This window comes from Camellia sinensis, chromosome 1 (assembly GCF_055761805.1).
Source record: "Camellia sinensis isolate YWXY chromosome 1, ASM5576180v1, whole genome shotgun sequence".
NCBI classification, from domain to species: domain Eukaryota; kingdom Viridiplantae; phylum Streptophyta; class Magnoliopsida; order Ericales; family Theaceae; genus Camellia; species Camellia sinensis.
The window spans coordinates 47,560,480-47,570,977 of record NC_138961.1 but is presented as its reverse complement, the minus strand read 5'-3'; the positions used below and the strand labels follow the sequence as shown (position 1 = coordinate 47,570,977).

Below are 10,498 nucleotides of genomic sequence, written 5' to 3'. Positions count from 1 at the left end.
CTATAATAAATAGTATTTTTCACAAAAATAAAAAAGTCATGGTCCCTATAATTATCTCCTAATTCCATCTCTATTCGTGAAGGAGTGTTAACACATAGGAACCTGGGCCCTCTACATGCTCTGAATATTAACAAGTACGTTTAATCTAACAGAAAAGGATAGTGTAAAAACCCCAACCCATGTTTTCAGCGAGAAATCCAAAGATTTTACCACTTAACTAACCTTTGTTGGTGAATTTCATGCTAATGAGAGCATCTGTGTTGAAATTGTGTGGATTAGTTTCTTATATAAAAATTAATAAAAGTAGAATTTTAATTTTTTGATTTATTAATTTAGTATGTGAGAGTGTTATAATAAAATATGTTAATATGTAGGAGAAAATTATTTGAAAAAAATTCAAGGGTTTTGCCTTTTGTAATAAAATAATTTTTTTACTTTTTATTTTATCAATTTAAACTTTAATTGTTTGATTTGTTTTCACTCTAAATTATTTGTCTCATTTTCTTAAGTAAAATCAATGAAAACATGATACGTTAGTTATTAAACTCAATAAAAAAAAGGAAAAATTAGTCTAAGGTCCTTCTCTCATTTTTAGTAATGGAAGAGATCCACAATATTATTTTATAATGTCTAAGGTCCTTCAACTCCCACATTCATATATCACAGAGAAATTTGACTCTATGAAATATTATAAAATCGTTACATATATTTTTTTTGTTCTAGGTTTCAATCAATCGCAACCATGGAAAGGGGTGGAGCCATGAGAGTAGCAGCGAAGGTAGTTGGAATCACCATCGTGAACGACGATCTTTGCGGCATCCCGTCGGTATCTCCGGTGGAACATCAAGTCAGCTCAGCCACTCACAGAGCCAATCGTCCTATCTCATCTATCATTACTTCTTCCGAAGAGGTGAATCGGAACATCTTGACAACTTTTCAGAACAATCCAATCGACGCTGCGCCGTAGAGGTTGTGTTGGGAGCTCGACGATTGGGAGTTGAAAGTTCTGTTGAGTGCTTCGAAAGTTAAAATCATAAATATGGCAAATATTTTTTGATTGTATAAATATATATATATATAGAGAGAGAGAGAGAGAGGGGTCGGACTTGGGAAAAAGGAAATTGATGATGTGTACCCTTCTCTCCAGTAGAATCCCACTCTTTTTATTGTGTTTGTGAATTGTGACAATGTGCATATATATGAGTCAACTGATTTCTTGTAAAAAAATGATTTACTGTTATCATTTCAGTAGAATTTAAGAATTTATCCATTGTCAATGACAAACTCATGTACGGAATGGAACATTTTGTCAGGCCTGAAACAAGCAAATAGAAATCTCCTCCAACTTGGTTTGGATTTTGGGAGAACCTCTTTTTTTGATCTCATAACTAGTAAGTTTCTCCCACTCTTCTTATCGAGACTACTTATATTCAATAATTGATATTTGATTCTACAGAATTCAGGTTGTAGAGCTGGTAATAATTGTTGATTTTGCTAAATTCGACTTCATAGAGAAAATTGGTGCAGGGACTTTTCAGAGAAATTTTTAAATTTCTCTGACCTTCCCTAGACTTTCCATTGCAAATTTCTCTGGTCTTCCCTTCTTTCCAAAGAAATTTTTTTCTCTGGCCTTCCGTATATTTCCCACTCTCTATTGGAATTAGGTAAGGATAGATATACCCTGGAAAATTTGTAGATAAGTACAACAAAAATTTATTAAATTCATTCAAAGAAAATGATAGGAATTTCCCAAACAATTGTAGAAATTCTGAATCAACATCAACAATATAGCATATTCAAACAAGATGAAGCACATTACAATTTCTCTGGAGAGAAGGGAAATTTCTCTGGAGAGAATGGAAGGCCAGAGAAATTTACAGTGGGAATTCTAGGGAATGTCAGAGAAATTGGAAAGTCCAGAGAAATTCTTCCCAGAATTTCTCTGGACCAATTTTCTCTTTGAAGTTGAATTTTCTCTAGAAGTCTAGGGAATGACTTCTTCTCTTTCTTGTCTATGCTAAGGTATGGCAAGATCTTACTGTCAACCACCTCATCTTGTTGGACTTGATCTACAAAGAGCACTAGGATTAGCAAATAGAATTTTGATAGCAACCCTTCATGAAAAGATATTTGTAAGAGAACATATAAAATGCACGATGATGCAGAGTTTCCTGAATTGTGTGAATTTTCTCTGAACCATCTGAATTTTCTCTGGATGTCTAAATTTTCTCTGGACTATCTGAATTTTCTCTAGATAAAGAAAATTTCTCTGGATGTCTGGAGAGAATTTCTCTGGAAAGTCTAGAGAAATTCTCTGGACCGAATTTTCTCTGGATTGATGTTGAGGGACCTTAGACATTATGAAAATATTGAGTGTCCTTTATGCTATAAATTCTTAATATCAGGGACCTTAAAAAAAATCCCCCCTTAGGGAAAATTAGTCTAAGGTCCGTCTCCCATTTTTAATAATGGAAGAGATCCACAATATTATTTTATGATGTCTAAGGTCCCTCAATCCCCAACACCCATATATCACAGAGAAATTTGATTCCCTTAAATCAAACTGCCTCCCCCTCTCTTCTTTTCTCTTTGCTCTTCTCTCTCTGACGAACGCTACCTCTATCATCGGAGTTCATAGTCGTCATTTGTACTGGACCGGACCGGATACAGTAATCAAGTATATAACAGATGGTATGCTTCTGAGAGAGATTTTGATTGATGAGAATTTATCTTAGTATTCAGTTACAATGCTTGATGAAGCTCATGAGAGGACAATCCACATTGATGTCCTTTTTGAATTGTTGAAGCAGCTTGTAAAGAGGAGACTTGACCTTCGATTGATTGTCACATCTGTCACATTAGATGCAGAGAAATTTTCAAGTTATTCCTTTAACTGCAATATCTTTACAATTCTTGGAAGAACTTATCCAATGGAGATACTTTACACCAAATAGCCAGAAAGTGACTACCTAGATATATCTCTAATCACTGTTATAGAGATCCACTTGACAGAACCTGAGCGTGATATCATTCTCTTCTTGGCTGGTCAAGAGGAGAGGAGATTGCTCTCTCTCTCTCTCTCTCTCTCACAACTCATACGTATATAAACATCCATATATATAGTATGAAGTTAAACTGTTTGACAAAATGCTTCTTAGAACTCCAAAACACATAACTGTGAGATTTGGTTTGACAAAACTCTTTTTAGAACTGTAAAACATATAGCTATGAGCTTTGAAGCTAACTTGTTTGATAAAATGTTTCTTAGAAAAATAATCATAGAGAAAAACAATTACAATTTTCTCTAGTTTGTTCAAAACAAAGAGAAAATTATGATTGTTTTTTTGTTTCTAGGTAGCCCAAATTTCTCTGGTTTGGTTTGATTTTGAATGACCAATAATAAAGAAGTTTAGATAACCAAGAAATATTTCCTGGTAGGTAACTAGAGAAATTCTTTGATTTTGAATGACCAATAATGGCTATGAGAAATTTGGAGAATCAGAAGCTACTTCTGCAACCATATATCCAAAGAAAAAATATTAGAGAGTGAGAGAGAGTGTAGGCTAAGATGAGACTTGAACTTACTTTGTCCAAAGAAATTAGAGTGGGAAATCCAGAGAAATTTGGCGAGAATTTCTCTGGACAGTGGGAAGTCCAGAGAAATTTGGAGAGAAGTCTAGAGAAATTTGGCGAGAATTTCTCTGGACAGTGGGAAGTCCAGATAAATTTGAAAAGAAGTCCCGAGAAATTTGGAAAGAAGTCTAGAAAAATTTGGAGAGAATTTCTCTGGACAGTGGGAAGTCCAGAGAAATCTGAAAAGAAGTCCAGAGAAATTTGGAGAGAATTTCTCTGGAGATTGAAATTTCTCTGGATCAATGTGTGAGGGACCTTAGACATTATGAAAATATTTGATATCCTTTATGTTATAAACTCTTAATACCAGGGACCTTAAAAAAAATCCCCCCTCTCCCATTTTTAGTAATAGAAGAGATCCACAATATTATTTTATAATGTCTAAGGTCCTTCAACTCCCACATTCATATATCACAGAGAAATTTGACTCTATGAAATATTATAAAATCGTTACATATATTTTTTTGTTCTAGGTTTCGATCAATCGCAACCATGGAAAGGGGTGGAGCCATGAGAGTAGGAGCGAAGGTAGTTGGAATCACTATCGTGAACAACGATCTTTGCAGCGTCCCGTCGATATCTCCGGCGGAACATCAAGTCAGCTCAGCCACTCACAGAGCCAGTCATCCTATCTCATCTATCATTGCTTCTTCCGAAGAGGTGAATCGAAACATCTTGAAAACTTTTCAAAACAATCCAATCGACGCTGCGTCGTAGAGGTTGTGTTAGGAGCTCAACGATTGGGAGTTGAAAGTTCTGTTGAGTGCTTCGAAAGTTAAAATCATAAATATGGCAAATATTTTTTGATTTTATAAATATATATATATATATATAGAGAGAGAGAGAGAGGTCGAACTTGGGAAGAAGGAAATTGATGATGTGTACCCTTCTCTCCAGTAGAATCCCACTCTTTTTATTGTGTTTGTGAATTGTGATAATATGTGTATATATGAGTCAACTGATTTCTTGTAAAAAAATGATTTACTGTTATCATTTCAGTAGAATTTCAGAATTTATCCATTGTCAATGACAAACTCATGTACGGAATGGAACATTTTGTTAGGCCTGAAATAAGCAAATAGAAATCTCCTCCAACTTGGTTTGGATTTTGGGAGAACCTCTTTTTTTGATCTCATAACTACTAAGTTTCTCTCACTCTTCTTATCGAGACTACTTATATTCAATAATTGATATTTGATTCTACAGAATTCGGGTTGTAGAGCTGGTAATAATTGTTGATTTTGCTAAATTCGACTTCATAGAGAAAATTGGTGCAGGGACTTTTCAGAGAAATTTTTAAATTTCTCTGACCTTCCCTAGACTTTCCATTGCAAATTTCTCTGGTCTTCCCTTCTTTCCAAAGAAATTTTTTTCTCTGGCCTTCCGTATATTTCCCACTCTCTATTGGAATTAGGTAAGGATAGATATACCCTGGAAAATTTGTAGATAAGTACAACAAAAATTTATTGAATTCATTCAAAGAAAATGATAGGAATTTCCCAAACAATTGTAGAAATTCTGAATCAACATCAACAATATAGCATATTCAAACAAGATGAAGCACATTACAATTTCTCTGGAGAGAAGGGAAATCTCTCTGGAGAGAATGGAAGGCCAGAGAAATTTACAATGAGAATTCTAGGAAATGTTAGAGAAATTGGAAAGTCCAGAGAAATTCTTCCCAGAATTTCTCTGGACCAATTTTCTCTTTGAAGTTAAATTTTCTCTGGAAGTCTAGGGAATGACTTCTTCTCTTTCTTGTCTATGCTAAGGTATGGCAAGATCTTACTGTCAACCACCTCATCTTGTTGGACTTGATCTACAAAGAGCACTAGGATTAGCAAACAGAATTTTGATAGAAACCCTTCATGAAAAGATATTTGTAAGAGAACATATAAAACACACGATGATGCAGAGTTTCCTGGATTGTGTGAATTTTCTCTGGATGTCTAAATTTTCTCTGGACTATCTGAATTTTCTCTGGATAAAGAGAATTTCTCTGGATGTTTGGAGAGAATTTCTCTGGAAAGTCCAGAGAAATTCTCTGGGCCGAATTTTCTCTGGATTGATGTTGAGAGACCTTAGACATTATGAAAATATTGAATGTCCTTTATGTTATAAATTCTTAATATCAAGGACCTTAAAAAAAATCCCACCCCTAGAATTTGAATTTTTTACTTTTTTATTTTATAACTCTTTTATTACCCTTATCCTTAACCTTTCTCTTTCTCCTAACACCCAAAATCACTCCATGGATGAGGAAACCTAGAGCTTTGTTTCGATCGCTTTTAGCGACGAGGCCCAAATTCGGCCATGAACTTCATCGCCCACATCGTCCGGCTACCACCTTCACGGCCGTTCCGCTGCCGCGACCCCCACACCACTACCGTTGTCGCAATATCTTTCTTAGTCCCTCCACACCAATTGATACAAATTGAAATTGGGTCTGAGAATTTGCAACCAGTTCATCTGGTTCTGCAACTTTCAGATTGTCTGCAAATTGGGTTTTCTTCATCAATTTGAGGTTTTCTCACTTGTTTCAATTTCAATTCTATCTTCTTTCTTTAGGCTTCAAAGCCTTAAATTCTCAATCTTCTTTAGCTTCTGTACTTAAATTTTGTGAGACTCTGCTTTGAACTAATTAATCTGTGGCTCTTTGTTGAAGAAGAAAGGAGGAAGGTTTCCTATTATCATTGCTAGATTAAATTATTTCATTCTTTATTTTGAATTTCATCCCAGAAATGTCTGTGTTTAAGCGAAGGCAGCTTGGCTTATGGATTCGATCTAAAAATAGTGAAATCTCCATCAACTTCAACTAGAACTTCGCATTCATCTTCTCCTTCTTCAATTCTCTATGAGTCATTATCTTTGCCAGTCCCCCCACACCACAGCCCTTGTGATATTAGTGTTTGCAAAAGCTTGATCCAATTGGCCGTTTCAGTTCATGAAGATTCAATTTTTGATTTATTTGAGTAAGTTTCGTTTTGTTATAGTTTGATCTTTCTTATTTTTCTTCTGATAATTGTATTTGTTGTTAGTTGGATAACTTGGATTAGGGAAGTGTATGAGCTAAGCTGAGTTGAGCTGAGCAGAGCAGAGATTCACTGTAAATTTTGTTGGGGCTGTGAAAACTAGAACTCACACAAACACAAGATAAATAGTTTGTTCAGTGATTCGATATATTATTCCTTGACTGAAGCAGTTTTTAAATACATAACAACTTAGCAAAACGTTAGGTAAATAAACAAATTACTAGCTGAGTTATCCCTAAACAGTATGAACAAATAACCTATCCCTACAGAATAAGACAACTAAGACTTATTCAATGTAAATCAAAACAGAACATAATCAAATCCTAACACCCTCTCTTAAACTGAATGTCCTAGGGACATCAGTTTACAGAGAAACTTCAGCAGCCTAATGTCAACGTGCATTCTGCCTTGAACATACTCCAATCAAACTTCGTAGTTTCAAAAACACAATAGGCTTGAGGGGTTTATTCAAAATGTCTACAATCTGATCCTCACTCTTATAGAACACCAACTCTACAACACCATCTTTGCAAAGATCACGCAAGAAGTGATACCTTACATCAATATACTTGCTTCTTCTATGTAAAACTGGATTTTTTGATAGTTTCATGGCAGAAACATTATCATAATAAATTGAAGTTGGACATTGCTGTTGATTGTATAGTACTTCAAGCAACCTTCGCAACCAAATCGCTTGACATGAACTCGACGCTGTGACAATAAACTTAGCTTCAATGATTGGTAATGTCACTATTGGCTATTTTTTAGATAGCCATGAAATAGCCCCAGAACCCATCATAAACACAAATCTGAATGTACTCTTTCTATCATCAAGATTTCCAGTATAATCACTATCTGAAAACCCAATCAAGCATGAGCATTTGCGTTTTTGATATAGAATTCCAAGATCAGCTGTACCTTTCAAATAGCGAAAAATCCTCTTTGCAACCAAGAGATGGCTGTCAGTTGGACTCTCCATGTACCTACTGATTAAACTCACAGCATACATGATATCTGGCCAAGTGGACGTGACATACATAAGACTTCCCATAATTTACTTGTAAAAAGTAGCATTCACCTTCTTGCCTTCTTCATTTTTGGTAAGCTTCAAACCAAGCTCAATTGGAGTGGAGACTGAATTACAAAATCTTTCATTTCAAACCTATCCAAAATCTCTAGGATATATTTATTTTGAGAAATAAAGATCCCAATAGATGATTGCAGAACTTCAATGCCAAGAAAAAAATGCATTAACCCCAAATCTGTCATGTCAAACTTATCCATCATAGATTTCTTAAAATCATTAAACATGGCGCTATCATTACCAGTATAAATAAGATCATCTGTAAGCACACAACTAGCATCTTCATACCATCTCCAAGCTTAGTATAAAGTGTAGGTTCATAAGGACATTTAAGAAAACTTTTTTTTAGCAAAGTAAGCATCTATACGATTATACCAAGCTCTTGGTGCTTGTTTTAGTCCGTATAATGCTTTCTTTACTTGATTTTCATGACTGTACCTCACATATCCAAGCGGTTGAACTCTTCTTCTAAGTCTCCATGCAAAAATGTTGATTTTACATCTAACTAATAAATGGACCATGAGTTTTGGGCAACCATGGATAACACCAGTCGAATGGTGTCGAGCTGTGCAACTGAAGCAAACACCTCGTTATAATCAACACCAAATTCTTGCTTGTATCCCTTTGCGACCAAGGGAGCTTTGTACTTGTCAACTCTGCCATCTTGCTTCAGCTTTGTTTTATAGACCCATTTGACACCAATTGATTTATGTCCTTTTGGAACGTTTAACAACTCCCAAGTGTCATTTTTCTCAATAGAATTTATCTCCTCATCCGTTGTTTTTTGCCACTTTGATTCTTTGATCGAATCTTGAAATGCCACGGGATCACAATCTGCAAACAGAGCCAAATAAGCAATTGCATCATCATCATCAGAGAGTTCATTTCCACTTACATAATCCATCATCCAAGCTGGTTGTTTTTATTGATGCTGATTTTCTGCACTTGATGAATGTAATGGTTATTCTGTATCTGCAGAATTGGAAGAATTAGCAATAAAGGAGCAAAGTGTTTGAAGCAGCTGACCAGTTTCCGTTTCAGCCTCTGTTTCTTCAAGAATTAATGGAAGTTGCTGTTGATCTATTATATCCCAATTCTATACATTTTTCTTATCAAATAAGACATCACGACTGATGATTATCTTCTTTGTAGTAGAATTATACAACTTGTAAGCCTTGGAGGGCTCACTAACTCCCAAAAAGATGCATTTCACTCCTTTGTTATCGAGCTTTTTTCGTTTCTCATCTAGAATATAGGCATAGGCAATATAATCGAAGATTCTAAAATGGTCAACTGTTGGACGGTGCCTAGTCCCTGCTTCTTCTGGTGTCATGTTGATAACAGCAAATGTGGAACTTTTATTCAACACATGGATGTTCCAATTGACTGCTTCTGCCGAAAAACTCTTGGGAATGTCTGTTGTTGTCAACATAGTGTGCACCATATTCAGAATAGTACAGTTTTTCCTCTCGGCCACCCCATTTTGTTGCAGTGTGCAAGTTGCTGTAAGTTATTTTTTGATCCTATGCATCTCACAGAAACTCACAAATTCTTGCGAGTTAAATTCACCGCCATGATCAATACGAAGAGTCTTAATAGTCCTACCAGAGGCCTTTTCAACTAAAGCCGTAAAGTTTTTGAATGCCACAAAGGCTTTTGACTTCTCTTACAAAAAATAAACCCATGTTTTCCTGCTATAGTCATCAATGAACATAATGAAGTACCTTTTCTCACTATTTGAGGTAGGAGTAATTGGCCCACAAATGTCTAAATGAACTAATTGAAGTAACTGCTCAGCTCTCTATGCCTTTCCTTTTGGAAATAAATCACGTTGTTGTTTGCCAACAACAAATTCTTCGTAGAGGCGAGAAGGACAATGAATTTGAAGAAGACCTATCACATATCCTTTTTGTTGTAGGATCTTTAAACCGCCGAAGTATAGGTGTCGGTACCGAAAATGCCACAGCTATGTGGAATCTTGCAATTTATTATAGAAGCACATTTGAACATTGGATTGAATCTGTAATGGGAACATTCTATTAATTGTCATATTGACTGCAACAATTAGTCACTTTCGTAGATGATGAATTTGACAACTGCCTACTTTAAAAATGATTGTATATCCATTCTCTTGCATTTAGCCCAAGCTAATCAGGTTACTCTTCAAGTCTGGAACATATAAAACACTAGACAATGTGTGTACAATATTATTTTCTAGCTATAGTTTAATATTTCCTTTTTCCATAACAGACATGCTAGTAATGTTTCCAAGCTTCATAGTTTTTTGAAAAGTTTTATCCAAATCAAAGAATAAAGACTTGTTACCACACATATGATTACTGCAGTCGGAATCCAAATACCATATGGTTGAGTAAGGTTCTTCTTTGTCAAGAGATGCCATCAAGAGTACTCCAACCTTCACCTCTGAAAAATTAGACTTCTATTCCTTTTTAGAATTTAAATTGGTAGTGCATTCAAAGCTATAATGTCCATATCCATGACAACGGTAGCACTCAATGTTAGACTTGTCAAACCTGGTATTGGGACTGAATGAAGACAGAGCATCCCATCCCCTGTCTCTTCCTTAGCCACGACCTTTGTTTGAATCCCTCTAGGTAGATGATTCTCCATGGGTGGCCATTTTCAAAGCATGCTCCTTAACAACTGGCTCGATCATTCTTTGCCTATGTACAAAGGGTGCGTTTGTTTGGGCGAACTGGATAAGGGGGGATTGTAATCCATCGGACTA

General features: G+C 35.5%; 1 long non-coding RNA gene across 1 annotated transcript; it reads left to right on the top strand.

Annotated features, from left to right (window-relative positions):
* Positions 1–5,836: 5,836 nt before the first annotated feature.
* Positions 5,837–9,225, top strand: LOC145794092 (uncharacterized). Its single transcript, XR_014334052.1, has 2 exons — positions 5,837–6,605; positions 8,728–9,225. It is a non-coding gene; the product is annotated as an uncharacterized LOC145794092 (long non-coding RNA).
* The last annotated feature ends 1,273 nt before the right edge of the window (positions 9,226–10,498 follow it).